This window comes from Triturus cristatus, chromosome 7, assembly GCF_964204655.1.
Source record: "Triturus cristatus chromosome 7, aTriCri1.1, whole genome shotgun sequence".
Taxonomy (NCBI): Eukaryota; Metazoa; Chordata; class Amphibia; order Caudata; family Salamandridae; genus Triturus; species Triturus cristatus.
Window position 1 is genome coordinate 1,021,093,438 of NC_140590.1, and position 14,638 is coordinate 1,021,108,075.

Below are 14,638 nucleotides of genomic sequence, written 5' to 3' on the forward strand. Positions count from 1 at the left end.
GGGTGGGACTCCCTTTGATTCATAGATACCCGCAGGCAGCACACCTTCGGTTTATAATTAAATGGAACCGTCCTCTGTCAGAAAAAACATTAGTCCTTCATGGATCAGAAGGTCGCAGGAGTCAACACATGGAGGGAGGTTTGGCCCCCCGCATAAGCATAGAGCATGGGGCTTGTACTCCCCAGTGACATCACACACAATGAAAACGTGGGACAGAGTGGCATGCCCCAAGGACCTGACGTCTTTCCACTCCCCGATGACTCCGATTACGGGGAACCCTGACTTTCCTCCGGGGTGCAACTCAACGGTTTTCGATAGATGGTGAGAGAAGGGCGGTAAGCGTGTCAGGTCGTTATTCGACCCGGACGGCTTGATTCCCTTTGATCGCCTGAAACAGGACTAGGAACTCCCTCCGTCGAATATGTTCCATTACCTCCAATTGCGTCAGTGAGTCACCGGACCCGCATATCAAGAGGCAGCATCGCGGAAGCCGACGGCCTTTGAGAAATGGATAGTACACAAGCATGACGATAAACACCACATATCAGAGCTCTATGCGATGCTGACAAAGAGTGCGGGAGGGGACCGCTTCAAGGGACAGCAACGATGGGAGGAGGAACTGGGGCGGGTGCTCTCGGAGAAGGTATGGGAGGACATATACTTTAGAGCTCCTCATACAACGCATAAAACAGCAGGGACACAGTCAACATATAAAGTGCTTTCATACTGGTATCTTACCCTGGTGCGCATTCACTGCTGGGACAAAAGCCTTTCTGAGAAGTGCTGGAGGGGGTGCAGTCAGACAGGTTCGCTTTTCCACTTGCTCTTGCACTTCCCCAAGTTGGAGCGCTTCTGGGGGGCGGTCCTTGATGACAGAGATAGAGCATTTGATACTGCAATCCCGCACTTTCCAGCATACACGCTCTTGGGTCTTCCGAATCCTCTGACATTTCCCCTGCGCTCCTTAAGAGGTCGACAAATGGCTCTTGCACTGCTGGCTTCACGACACGTAATCTTTGCTAGGTGGGGCACACCGAACGTCCCAGACCATGTAACATGGCTACATAAACTGTGGCTAACTCTGGCAATGGAACGCATGTCAATGGTGGCGGAGCACAAAGAGGAGACTTATAGCGACCTTTGGTCCCCATTCATTCAGATACTTTCGACCGAATTGCGGGAAGCCACTTGCCCTCAATATTTATGTATCCTTGCGACTCATCTCTAGCTGAGGGGGTAACACCGAATGTTATGCGGAACCTGCTCATGCGATCAACTCCCACAGACTGATGGGAATAGATAAACCTGCCTGGGTTGATGCCGCTGGGTTGAGGGGAGAAGAATGAGGGGGAGGGGGGAGAAGCAGGGGAGGAGGGAGGGCGTTTACCTTTCCCTTCCCTTTTTAGGTCTCGCTAGCGAACGCAGCGCATGCGCTGCTTCACCATGCGAGACTCAATTGTTGTCGCTTTCGTTCCCGAAGGGAGACAGGAGATGGCACGCGCGGACAGGAGATGTGCTCGCATACGGACAGGAGATGTGCTCTCCGTACGTGTGCACATCTCCTGTCCCCCCAGGCTGGCGTTACACAGCGTGCGCATGGCGCGCTTTCATTTTCCCTCCCCCCGTCTGCTCTACGAAGCCAGCTTGTTATAATGTAGGTTCTAAAACGTAGCCAGGGTTAAGCAGCCTACAGTGTTGTGGTAGGTTTGGGGAAGCCGGGGTGTTATTCGGAGCTGGCGAGTGGTGAACCTAATGGGGGCAGCCCCCAGTAGCTGGTGTTTTTTGGGGGGGGTTTTAAGCAGTTTTATGTAGCGCGAACTTGATTTGACGGTATCGGCGGGCTTTCAATACAGCACCAGTTACATTACCCAATGACACGTTAATTTTTTGTGTGTTTTTAGGTGGGGGGGCTAAAGAGAGGATGTGGCGTAATGGCCAGAGCTTCCGATTTTGAAGCTGGGCAAATAACTTTATCTATCTGTGTCTACCAAAATGAATATGTCCTTGTGTAATGTAACTGGTGCTCATGTAACGCGCTCCAATACTTTCGGGTCGCGCTATCTAAAACTGCAAAAAAAAGTGATTTGCCCAAAATCACAGGATGTTGGATTCACCTGGATCCCCAGTTCCAAAATCGCCAGCTCTGGCCGAGTATGTATGTGTCACGGACAGATGATCTGCTAAACTCCCCCTCAAAGCATAAAGGCCGTGCTTCCAGAACGATCTTTATAGAGATTACAAGCAACACAGAGGAACGCCCCCAAACTGGAAGTTGTACTGCCTCCAAAAGGTAAGTATGATACTCCTGTGAGCAGAAGGGACTTATTACAATTATAAAGTTGTGACATTGTTGGCAGTACTTAGTGAGGCACTAGGTTTCCGTGGTTTACGAGCATCGTGTAAACAGTGTACTGTCAAGTCAATGTATGCACACACGTGCTGCATTCAAATGTCCTTGCAGATTGTGAACGTGTAAACAGGAAGACGTGCACACAGAGCAGGTGCTTGCTCACTTTATCGAAATAATTGTAAATATGACCACTTTGGTCAGGGGAATGCCCTTGCACCAATGACATGGGCACATTAGCAAGCAGGTTCGCGTGCTGCATCGTAATGACTCCCACTCTCAATTTACTTACGTGCACGTGCTACATGCTACTTACAATAAATCTTTACCGTTATTGTGAATACGTACATAGCAGTCAATGCCCTTGCAGTTTTTTTTAGCATAAATGTAAAGAGGTGCACATACAAATGCCAGTTCAAGTTGTGCACTCCGTTTTATAAACAAAGGCACGTGCTCTATGTCAAAGCCCTTGCACATAGTACTCACATGCATGCACATAGATGGAAATGCTACGGCGGAATGCTCTTGCACATTGTAAGCACATACACATGTAAATAGGTGCACATCCTGTAACAACCTGACTGTAAACGTCCTGTACTCTGGTTTATCAGACTGCCCTTGCACATTCCAGATAGATACTGTTAGAAGTGTCACATGGTGCATACAAACACCCAAGAAAGTGCATGCACCTGCTGCATCATCCCCACTCCTATCACACGTGTATATTGTGTACATGATCGTGGAGCTCCAGTTAATATTATGCGCCCCCCCCCCCACCCTAAGGAAAATACGGTGGCCCACAATTATAATAACGGGTCCCATCAGATGGTGGTGTGTACTGTTACCCATACTTTCTGCAGGCTGTGACTGGCCTTAGAGGCCCCTGCTGAAGGCACCACCATGCCTAGAGTCTAGCCTTACGTCAGAGGATGGTACACCAGCCACCCACTCCCTCCTCACCCCCAGTGACTGCACAGCAAGCTCCTGTCAATAGTGGGGTCGAGTACAGCTGTAAAACCTGGGGGTGGGGGTGTGCAGATTAAAAACACAAGTGGGACAGACAACCTGAACATGGGCTGAGTTCTCGGTAGGGCCTCACTCTGAAAGGCCACCTGGACTGGGTCACACACAGGTCTGCAGCCTGTCCAGGGACTGACTGCCCCACCCATGCTGGCTTTTTAAAGGCAGAGACCTGGTGAGAGGATGGCGACACTCCCCGGGTGGTCTTCTGTTTGGCAGTGGCCCCCAATATTACTGCACCTTCAGCATGCAATGAAGAAGAGTCCAGCCTGTTGTCAGCGCAGCCCTCCTCGTCCGGAGCTCGACAGACAGTAAGCAGGCGCGAGTAGGCGTCCCTCCAAAACTCTCAGCATTAGTGAGGTCAGAGGTTGGTCTGGGGGTTGCAGAAAAAGGTCTCCTTGCGCTGGGCAAAGGCACTGCATAGTTGTGAAATAATCAGAAAGCAGGCATGAAAAACATTTAAATTCAGATATTTTAGCAGTCTTTTCTTCCACCGAGTGCTGGGCGTAATAACAAGCATTTGCAATGCAATAGGTCTCGCAGTTACGCGAGTTCAAGTTATTGGCATTGTAAATAACAATGCCTTTTATTTAGGTTTTTAAAAAGAAAACAAAAATAAAAGGCATTGTTATTTGCAATGTCAATAGCATAAACTCTTGTAACTGCGAGACGTATTGCATTGCAAATGCTTGTTCCTTTCTCCATTGGTTTTGCTTTTCTTTCTGTTTCCTTTTGTTTTTATTTGCCCTCCGACATTCATGATCGCTGCCGGCCCTCTGGGTTGTTGGCATACAAGCTGTGTAATCCACTTGCTGTTGAAACGCTGCCGGCCCCCAGGTGGTAGGCTCTTAGCTGTGTTTGAGCCTTGGCTCTTTCAATAAACGGAATGGTTCCATAAAAAGGGATGTAGGAAGGATGATAGAATGAAGAAGAAATGATGTAATAAGAGAAGAATGGAGCAAAGATAGGACTGAGGGATAAGAAGGAGCAAGAAAGGAATGCACAGTGCCGAAGAAAAGAATACATTAAGAATCTATGGAAAAAGGAAGAGCGGGTAAGAGAAAGGTGGCATGATGGAATAGAATGAGGGAAAGATGTATAGAAAGGAACACAAAATAAATTAACAAGAAAAAGTAACCAGTAAAAAAGCGAATGAAGACAAAAGGAAGGAAATTGTGAAGAGAGAGAGGGAGGGAGGGAGGGAGGGAGGGAGGAAGGAATGAACGCTCACATTGGAAGGAGAGGTAGAAAGAAGAAAAGAGGAAAGAGGTGAAATAGAATGCCATGATTTTGATAATAGAGCTGAATAGAAGAGCGAGAGGCTTCTCGTGTCATGAGTCTTTGAAAACTGCTTACCCTCTCCTTGGTCAACGCAACCTTTTCTGTGAGTCGGAACATGAGTGATGGGTCGTGAAGTGTTTCGAGAACACTGTTATTCTAGGTTGCATTCATAGTTCAATAGTAGTCCTCCTTGGAGTGTTGTGTCCTGGTAGCAACTGGTCAACCTCCTGTAAAGGGGTAAGAATGAGAGAGCTTAGGAAGAGTCTCTACACTGGTGCACCTGCATCCTTTAGAAATGTAAGTGCTGCTTAGTCTATGGTGTATAAGAATAGAGGAAAACTAAGACAAAAGGGAGGAAGGAACAATGAAAAGGAAGGCAGTGTGCAATGAAAAGGCAAATGAAAAGATGACATGAAATTGGAGGCAGGTGAAAATTAAACTTTGAAGTAAGAGACAAATTTAATGGAGAATAGAAACCAAATACAATAATGGAACCAAGAAAGAAAAGAAGTGAGGAAAGAATAATGAATAAAAGAGGCAAACAAGGAAAGAGGGGAAGAAACATAGAATGAAAATGAGGAAATTCGGAACAAAGCTAGAGAAAGGAATGGTAAACGTAGAAATGGAAGCCAAAAAATAAGTGAACAGGCATTGGCATAGCCAATAGGTCTCGCCTTTGGGACATTATAAGTGTTTACGCATGCAACAGTTAATGTTGTTGCACCAAGGATGCATTACTAAATACTTATACAGTCCCAAAAGCGAGACCTATCGGCTATGCAAATTCTTCTGCATTGATCAAGTGCAGAAAGAAGACAGAGGGGGTGACAGAACCAGAAATTTGCAGATTCTGTTGTCTAAATATATTATCCAGTTGCACACAAAAGTTCCTCATGGGCTGAATAATGAATAGGAAATGTGGGTACATATAGGCCAGTAATAGGCGTAAAGGTTTTGCCTCCACTAAACTGCATGGTGAACTCAACAATTTATTGGTAGCCATCTGAAACTATGTTGGATGAATATTGTCAGCAAGTGATGCTCCACGAGGCCATGTATTAAGCCGACGGGGTGAAAGGTTGCCCAGTCAGAGAATGATTGTACCATACTGTGACTGAGTTATATAGAGGGGGCATTAAAGAGTAATGACTACTAGCAGTCGATTTTACGATTGTTCTTAATTGATTGAATTGTGATCAGCAAACGCAATAATATTATAGATTGCTTAACATATGAAGTATTGACTTTTATGCATGTTTATTTGCGGACCATTACACCCCTCCTTGCTTTTTATTTGTATTTTTATTTTGCACTGCATTGCATTGAGTATTCCTTGTGGACACGTAAAGTGAAGTGTTACACTGACAATTCTGAGTGTATATAGAAAGTAACAGGTTGTATATCGATGTGACAAAGCACATACAAATGTATATTACCCTGCTGACATACCTAAGTTTCACATTGAAAGATGGCCACCGCTCGGGCGGGGAGAAGATGGCGGCCGGCTAGAGTGACCGGTCGGGAGCACCATGCTCTATGAGCGGAAAACGGATTGAAGCGCTCAAGACCACCACAAAATACTGTGCCTAAAGGGAATCAGGGAACTAGGAAGACATGCTGTCTACAAAAGTAATCTTTTTTGATACGGAGTTAAAGCACGAACTTACCGTAATTCGAGGGAGCAGTGAGAAGGCAGCACCAGCTGTCAGCAGTACGCAGCGCGTGGTCGGAGGCTTCAGAAGCACAGTGGAACTGCCGCAGGGTGGCCGCCAGAGTCTCCTTCCGGGTTAACCTGGGAAGAGTGATCGCGGCTCTCAGCGATTCACTTCCCCCATCAAGAACGAACGGGACGCCGCGAGGGGCAAGCGAAGCGTGGCTACACGAACCGCTTGGAGCTCACACAGCTGAAGGCGAGGAAGACGAAGGCGAAGAAAAGTGCATGAAAGGGGTAAGCAAACTAGCAGGGGTTGAAAAACTTAAAGGGAACGTCTCAGGCACAGGGCGAAGGCATCACCATATCATCTGGAGAGGAGTGGGGGGGAAATTCAAGTACCTCTTTTTCCCCAGAGTTAGGCACAACGGCTGACAGTGAATTAAATAAAGGCACTAGTTACTGCCTAAGAAATAGGCAGTTTCTTGGGAATACCCCGATTGCTGCACTAAAATACAACATAGCCCCCCTAAGTACTAGAAAGAAGGGTAAGAAACAGGTTACGGCTGCACTCCCCACCAGAACTAAAGGGAAACAAAATAAAGGGAAAGGAGCAGGTGCATCAGGTGCAGCCCCGGGACTCAAGGTTAAAGTTACCCCCTCCCTGAGATCATTCTTCAAAGCACAAGTGCAAGAACAACTTGGTCAAGTGGAGGGCGAAATCATACATCCCAATAAATCTCACCCGATAGATAACCTTTCTGATAACCTTTCTGACAATAAGTGAGTGGGTAAGGAGGTAGGTATGGAGGAAAAGTCATCACAGGTGCAAGAAGCAGAGGGTAACACAATAAAAGAAATCCAGACTCTAAGCACAAATGCAAATGGAGACAGCACAGTACGTAGCAAACAACATTCGAAACCCTCTGAGCCCCCCCAGAACAAAGACTGGAAAGAATGTTAGATGAAATGAGGGCTAAATTTGCAATCTCTTAGGAAAATCAAACTAAGATACAAGAGGCTTGTGAGATGCTGGACACTAAATTGAATGCACTGGGGGAGAGAGTAACAACAGTAGAGGCAGCAGTTGAAACCCTGAGTAAAGAAGTGGAACTGCACCAGAAGGAAATTAAGGCACTGAAGTCAAATGAAGGAAGCCTCAGAGACAAGCTAGAATCCTTGGAAAATAAAGCAAGGAGGAATAACGTAAGGGTCTTGAATGTGCCAGAAGGGCAAGAAGGGGACGACATTAAAAAATACATAGTATTACTGCTAGAGGAGAATTTTCCCTGGGCAAAAGCAGCAGTTTTAGCGGAAGACATACAGAGGGTGCATCAAGACCCCTTTGGCAAAAACAAGACGAGGAAAACCCCGAGGAAAATCCTGATACATTTTAAAACCTTCACCCTCAAGGAAAAAATTATGAGTGAGGCCTTGAAAAAGGGCTCCTACAACAAAGACGAGTGGTCATTCAGAATTCGATCAGACATTTCTAAGGCAACTAAAGACAGACAATGGGAACTTGGACAGTAGATGCAAGTTAAGATCTCTTGGTGCAACAGTTCAGATGCAGTTCCCAGCAGCCCTAAGAATAATGTGGAGGAATAAAATGCACAACATTAGGGAGCCAAAAGAGATTGAGCACATTTTGGAACAAATGCAAGAGCAACAGTAAAACAGAATATCCGTGCGGAGAGCATGGAGCTCAAAGAGGGCTATCAATACTGCCCAGTGAAGAAAGAAGGCAGGCTTCTCCAGGGAGGGATGAATCAATAACGATAAAAGTAAAAAAATATAAGCACATGGGTGGGGAGCAAAATAGGGAAAAAAACAAAAATAAGTCCTCACAATACAAAACGAAGGAGAAAGGGATCGGTAAGATGGTAGGAAGACCCCAGAATAAAAATTAAAAAAAGACAAAGCACATACGAATGTATATTACCCTGCTGACATACCCAAGTTTCACATTGAAAGATGGCCACCGTCATTTTGAAATGTTTGGTTATATTTATCTTGCCTTCTTTTATGTTTGCGAAATGCACTTCATGTTTACGCTGATACGAAGGATTTAAAATTAATTATGTTTGTGATTTAAACTGACATTGAGGAAGTCGAAGTGCCGAAACGCGCCTGTCAGTGCTGGCTACTTGTCAATAAATTAATGCTTTATTAAAGACCCGGGAGTGCACTCATTGTTGACCACACAACAGCGAGACGCCATGTGTTTGAAAATGTTAGCGGCTCACCACCGCACGAGTGGCACCCGAGACGTGAGGTGCAGCGGAAGGTGGTAGTTCGGTTTGTAGATAGATAGATAGATAGATAGATAGATATTCAATGATTATTAAAGTTTAGAAGTAATACACCAGATTTTTGATTTTACACAAATTCATGTTAAAATACTGTTTCCAATTCCATTCATAATTTCAGAGCTGGACAAATATCTGACATTTTTATCTTAAACTTAATGAAAAACCCAACTTCATCTGTCATCTCACTTCTCTATATTTATCCCTCCCCCTTCCTTCAATGTTCAACTTGTCTTGCCACCAACCAAATCTATTGCCAGATGTAATGGAAGTTCCTGGAGCACTGCAGCGTTTCCTATTATTAATTGCTCTATGGGCAGGGCAGGGCTGATGCCCTTTCAGCTGAATAGTTGTTGCAGTCCTACATTAGAAGTACTCGAGCAAATGGGTGATTTCGCTCCATTTGTTGCATTTGTCTAACCGACGAGCTCCTGGCCTTCTGGCTACATATACATCAATTTTTGAGGCAGAGTGCTTTAAAGCACACGTGCCAAGCCAGGGCCATTGGCACATTAGACAATATTACACAAATCGACATGACATGTGTAAAATGAAAAAAATATAAAATACCCCTCTGGCAAACGTCAGATGTGATAAGCTGGGAATGAAAGAAACAGGAAGATGCTACGAAAACTGAGGGAAAGGTTAGTAGTTGTGTTTGCTTTTCAGCAAGGTACCACGCTGCCAAAATGTGGTGTAGCATCCTGCACATCTTAGAGTTCCATACTGGTTGCCAGGTGACTCAGAATGTTATTATGTGACTGATGTGCAGTTGGAGCCAGGGTGTTAACCTGAAGACAGGCTACTTGTGGATGAGATCCTTACTCTTGGAATAAACTACTTTTATCTAACCAAATCTACCTTTTTGTGGTATTGGATTCTTATAATTGGCGACAGAGGATGGTTCTTTGATTCCAGGAAAAGATGTATGAAGGATCTCAATACTACCTTCAGGAATGAAGAAAACTTCCAACTTTCACAATCTCTTCTAACAAGGTATCAGATCTCCGTTTTTTTTATTGAACTACCTTGGTTTGAATGACATTTAATGTACAAAAGATTGAAGGAATTAGCGAATATCCTTGTCTCTTTCTATTTGTCAACTACTTCTTTTTTTTTTTTTAAAGAGATCTGACTGTGTCAGCACATCCATTCACCTTCGTTTGGGCCCGCAATCTATCTATTTATATCAACTTTACAGGAAAAAATTTATGATAATTCCAGTTTTGAAGTTGACTGACTTTTTGAGAGCTGTGAGGTCGGCGTGATTTCGTGCTGATTATGATTGGCCATATAGATGAAGAAGATATCGAATGAATTGACTTAAGAAGCATAAGATTTTCAGAGTGATAAAGTAATTACATCGACTGGCGCTTCATTTGAAATACACGTTGGTCAAGACGGGCGCATGTTTTAAAACAGCGGAGAAGCCTTACCTCGCTCTCCCGCGTGTCTTGCAGCGCTGTCATGGTTACTTCTCTTTGTGTTTCCTCAGCCAACTTCATCTTCTCTTCGGCATTGTTTTCCATTGAGCCGTAGGGTACGCAGAGCGACATTCACACGTCAGACGTAATTACGAACGCCCCATGTAATTACGTTTGACGTACGGCGTGGGGGCCATTTTGAAAAATGAAAGATTTTGGTGGAGCGCATAATACAAAGTTGAGCATTTAACTGGAACGATAATGTGCAAGGCAAGCTGTGCTGAGCGCTCTCATCGGCTATGTCAAGCGGTGAACGCCTTAGCTTTGGATCTTCACACCGCATCACTTCAGTGATGCGCACACTTTACCAATAATTTGAATACACGCAAGCTATAACGCTCAACTTTTAACATCGGATCTTCACAGCGCGTCACTTCAGTGATGCGCACACTTTATCAATAAATTGCATACGCGCATCAACGCGCCATGAGCCACGACTTCCAGCACTTTACATAATAAGGCAGCGCTTCACCACAGTGATGCGCACACTTTATTAAAAGTTGGTAATCAAGTGTGAAAAGTGTTAAAATCACACAATCATAGCGTGCTGCTTCAGTGGCTCGCACACTTTATTATTTATAAAGTTTTTGTTGCAGAAAGAAGATACCAAATGCAATTTCATAATTTCATTTATTTATAAAGTTGTATAGGTACTCACAACGGAAGACGTCCATGGTGACACGCACACCTTAATTGAATACACTCACTGTCTACAGTGCTTTGTTTCAGTGACACACGTGTGCAAATCTGCTGAATTTTTCATAATTTTGCATATTTTAGATATTTTGCACCTTATTACTGTAAATTTGATCAGTGGTGATATCTTGCTTGTCAATTTGTCATGTACCTTGGTCTTCAATTGTTACACTAATACAAGGTTGCATACGAAGATTGTGAGAAGTTATAGTTTGTCAATATGCTAAATGTAACTGCACCCCCTTTCTTCTTATCATCTCCGGGAGATCCACCAATTAAATGGCAAAAATGGCGCAAAGTCTTTGAGAGGTGTGCCAGAGTTTGTGGATCCTCCCTAAGTGCTTTGAGAAAGACTGCACTGTTACTTCATTGCTTGGGTTCGGAAGGACAAGAGGTCTTTGACCGTCTTCCGGAATTGGATGATCACAGCCTCAATGAATATGAAATATGCATAGCAATACCGCTACCTGCTGGTCTTGGTATGCTGGAGGGAGACTACCGCTCCCATACTGCCCAGAGCTGCCCCTGACGCTGCCGCCACTGCAACGCTCCCAGAGGCGCTTAAAATCGAGCACGGCTTGCGCTTCGCGGGAACTGCTACCTGCTGGTCCTGGTGTGCTGGAGGGAGCCTACCGCTCCCATACTTCCCAGAGCTGCCCCTGACGCTGCCGCCCCTGCACCGCGCCCAGAGGCACTTAAAATCGATCGCGGCTTCCGCTTTGCGGGAACCGCTACCTGCTGGTCTTGGTGTGCTGGAGGGAGACTACCACTCCCATACTGCCCAGAGCTGCCCCTGACGCTGCCGCCACTGCAACGCGCCCAGAGGCGCTTAAAATCGAGCACGGCTTCCGCTTCGCGGGAACCGCTACCTGCTGGTCTTAGTGTGCTGGAGGGAGACTACCGCTCCCATACTGCCCACAGCTGCCCCTGACGCTGCCGCCACTGCAACGCGCCCGGAGGTGCTTAAAATCGAACGCGGCTTCCGCTTCGCGGGAACCGCTACCTGCTGGTCTTGGTGTGCTGGAGGGAGACTACCGCTCCCATACTGCCCAGAGCTGCCCCTGATGCTGCCGCCACTGCAACGCGCCCGGAGGCGCTTAAAATCGAGCGCGGCTTCCACTCCGCGGAGCGCGCGCGGGCGCGCCGGGCGAAGCCAGGGCCAAGGGCGGGCCCGTCTGCGCCCGTCCGAGACAGGGCGAGGCTGGGCTGGGCCACCCCCTTACCATTTAATCCCGGAACTGACTGAGGTACCCAATTTAAACACCAGAAGGTACTGTTTTTTTCTGTTAAGACTTTCTCCATGACACTTCACCTTGTACCCTGAATTGTGGAGAATTCCCTAGTGGAGGTGTACACTGTTAATCCATAATCCATCATCTTGGAGTTCAAAATGGGGAAAAGGAAACTACACTGTGCCAAGTCCGACAAATCTTCTAGCAATCCTAAGGATGTGAAAATGACTCTGTTAAATTACCTTACGGGTGCTGTAGGCGTGATAGAAAAACAGATTTCGTCAGTCGAGGAGTCATTAAGTGTAGAAGTGCAGGGATTAGTAGGGAATGGCCGGGAAAAGAACACATTATGTAAGGGGGTTGTGGAGAGCTGCTTAACAGAAACCTCTGGTACAATGCTAAATGGAAATGGTTGTATCCAAATAATAAACAGCGTTATCGAGGAAGTCTCAGTCAGTGACAGGGATTCTGACCCCTGACCCCCCCCCAAAAGGCAATGTAATTCGAAGCTACAAAAACCTTCTACTAATGTCCAGGTAGATCCCCATATGCCCATGATTGACAACAGCCTTACCAAGAGTTCCTTGACTAAAAAACAGGGGAAAAAATGTTATACACAGAAACACAAGGACAAAGTCACTACCTCAGGTATAATAGCTAGAAATAGTTCACAATTACTAGGTGACAGTACGAAACTAGAAACTTTACTTCTAGATTTAACAAGTTATGTTAAATCATATATGGGCACCCTGGAAGATAGACTAAGTCAAATTGAAAAAGGTCTAGAGAAGATTACGATAAATCAGAATCTAATCATATCTAGTAAGAACCCTTCTAGTCAGTGCACTCACAGTTACTCAGCCACCTTAACTGGCTGCCAAAGTCAAAATGTATTTAATAAACCCCTAGTAAAAGTAAAAGTTAGTAATCCCGTGGATAGTGATGACTCACAGAAGAAAAGTGCGGTAGGTATAGATAAAAGGATTATAAGTAACAATGGAGACCTACGCATAGCAGAGAAGAGAATCTCAGTAAGTCGACAGGGGGGCATAGTATCTAATGACTTACAACCCGGATCAAGCCCATTTCCGCTTTTGCCTCAAGTAAGCCCACGTCAGGTACATAATCTTGATCTTCCGCCGGCAGCGGCTCCATATACGCTAATACTGGCAAATGTTCCTGTTCTTAAACTAGGAGAAATTGAAACATGGGACACATTGAGAAATAAAACTATCCATTGCTTGGGGAAGAGAGTGGGACTAACTGCTGAAATGTTTGGGGCATTTAAAATGGTGAGGCGGGTTCCCTGGGTAGGTGAAAGTCATAAAGCCGTTAGTGGTGATTGCATTGCTCTCTCCCTTGGATTACCCACCTTGGTTAGGGAAGTGTTGAACAGAGTAAGGGAAGTGGATACTTCAGGAGTAGGTATAAATATATTCCCACTGGGATTTTTTTATCGACCCAGTTGGCCCAAGAATCGATCAGAATCTAACTGTAGATCACTGTTAAACTACCAAGGGAATTATAATCTGGAGATGTCTTATAGATTCGAAATTTTGCAAACACTAGATGAGAATGATTGACTGGTAGCTAAGGAAGGCCGGAGGCCTAGTTATAATGAGAATGATAACCTGAAGGATTGTGAACCTGATAGACTTAATATGGACACAAGCTTGAAGTTCGGCAGGACATAATGTACGATCACAAAGGAAAAGGACGTTAACCTAAGATCTAGCTTTAGTGGTCCATTAACATCTGCACACCCCAATGTATTAAACAGTGGTGAGGGTCTGGGGTCGGTATTGACATGTCAGACTGAATCTGTCACAGAAGAAATTTGTACTAATAAATAAAAAATCCAGAAGGTTATTAGTGTGCTATTTTGGAATGTGGCAGGCCTCCGGAGTAAAGAGAATAACCAAGTTTGGCTTGAATTTGTTGACCGTTTTGACATCTTTTGTCTTCAAGAAACTTGGCTAACTGAGGAACTTCATATTGAGGGGTATGGGACATTTCATACGCCAGCTATTCAATCGAATCATGGTAGGCATAAGGGGGGACTCTGTATCTACATTTCGAATCTTTTGGATGTGCACAAAATCTCCATAATAAAAACGACTAATTATTACCAGATAGGTTCGATTCATGTCACCTTGAATTGCCTTTTAATCCTGATACATTTTTACAATAATATAGAGAAGGATCTTTTGGGGGACACTTAGAGTCAGCTTAGTGACGATATTGGAAAATTGAGAGCTCCTAAAGATACAGACATGATCACGATTTGGGGGGGTGATTTTAATACCAATCTATGCTCCAAAGCAGAGTTAGGGGCATGTGGTTTAACAATTGAGGATGATGATCTATTAATACATTTTGAACATACGGAGCGTGGAGAAAAATGTAATGAACTTTTGTTTGCTCATGATTTTGGCTTTGCAAACCGACTGTGTTCCCCTAGCGTGGAGTTTGATTACACCTTCGTAGGTAGAGGCTGTAGATCTACTATCGATTTTATCATCGTCCCAAACTGTTATGCAAATTGGTTAGCTAATTTTAAAATACACCTAAACGCCTTGAGTGACCATCTGCCTCTAAGCATTGATTTAGTATTGCCA

The 14,638-nt window shown here is 44.9% G+C and overlaps 2 long non-coding RNA genes across 5 annotated transcripts in view; one reads left to right on the forward strand and one right to left on the reverse strand.

The window, feature by feature from the left end:
• Positions 1 to 6,466, reverse strand: part of LOC146811036 (uncharacterized) — a 102,883-nt gene extending 96,417 nt beyond the window's left edge. Inside the window, exons 1-2 of one of the 2 annotated variants that reach the window (XR_014966674.1) lie at positions 6,316 to 6,466; positions 4,724 to 4,875 (exon numbers count right to left, since the gene is read on the reverse strand). This is a non-coding gene — a long non-coding RNA (uncharacterized LOC146811036). The remainder of the gene's footprint in view (positions 1 to 4,723; positions 4,876 to 6,315) is intronic. The other variant, XR_014966673.1, reaches the window with a different exon arrangement.
• A 4-nt stretch (positions 6,467 to 6,470) lies between these two features.
• The window catches only part of LOC146811037 (uncharacterized), a 104,285-nt gene continuing 96,117 nt past the window's right edge, over positions 6,471 to 14,638 (forward strand). For 2 of the 3 annotated variants that reach the window (XR_014966675.1, XR_014966676.1), the window contains exon 1: positions 6,487 to 6,596. This is a non-coding gene — a long non-coding RNA (uncharacterized LOC146811037). Of the gene's footprint in view, positions 6,597 to 14,638 lie in introns of all 3 variants that reach the window. The other variant, XR_014966677.1, reaches the window with a different exon arrangement.